Below are 1010 nucleotides of genomic sequence, written 5' to 3' on the forward strand. Positions count from 1 at the left end.
AGATACCCCTGTCACCTTGTTCGAGGCCACTTGCATGGTCGCAAGCGTTGTGATACAATGGCCCTACCGGGCAAACACTTTGGGTTCGCAAGGACTTGGAGTGCCGGGACGGGTTTGCGGATCCAACACTCTGGGTACCTCCGGGTACTTGGGGTTGGTTGAGGACTTGGTGAACAAACACTTGATATACACTCTCCGGGTGTACTTCGGGTGTCACCTGTTGTCCGAGGCCACTTGCATGGTTAGCAAGCGTTGTGGTCTAATGGCCCTACCGGGCAAACACTTTGGGTTCGCGAGGACTTGGAGTGCTGGTAGTGGTTGGCGGATCCAACACTCTGGGTACCTCCGGGTACTTGGGGTTGGTTGAGGACTTGGTGAGCAAACACTTGATATACGTTCTTCGGATGTACTTCGGGTGTCACCTGTTGTCCGAGGCCACTTGCATGGTCAACGGTTGAGGTGGTAATGGCGGATCGGTGCTGTAGGGTGCCGGCCTGTTGGCTGCCTTGGCCGGGTTGGTTGGTTAACACTTGATTGAGCTTGCACCCGAGGGTAATGGCACTTGAAGGTGGGTACCGGCCAACTGACCTGGTGTGTTGGTTGGTTGGTGAACACTTGGCGGTACTTGCACTTGGCTGTGCTTGGACTTGAAGGTGGGATCTGGCTGGCCTAGGCCATTGGTGGTTGGTTGGTTGGTTAGTCCTTAGCTGGGCTGGCTGGCTGGCTGGCCATCGGTGGTGTGGTGTGGTGTGGTGTGTGGAGTCGAGCATCGCGCGCCGTTGCCTTCTTCGGAGTGTTGTGGGTACGCAAGTGCTTGCAGTGCAAAGAGGTTGGTGATGGAGTGACATTGCCTTCACCATGGAGTTGCGGGTACTTAGGTACTTGCAAGGAGATGGTGGTATGGTGGTGTTGCGTGTGTGGTGTTCGATTAGAAAGATATAATTTCTAAGTCCGGATTAGTGCTGTCAGTGGGGCCGCCGCTAACAGGTCCTGCACGGCCACCGTGGGGC

This window comes from Anopheles coustani (genome assembly GCF_943734705.1).
Source record: "Anopheles coustani chromosome X unlocalized genomic scaffold, idAnoCousDA_361_x.2 X_unloc_120, whole genome shotgun sequence".
Taxonomy (NCBI): Eukaryota; Metazoa; Arthropoda; class Insecta; order Diptera; family Culicidae; genus Anopheles; species Anopheles coustani.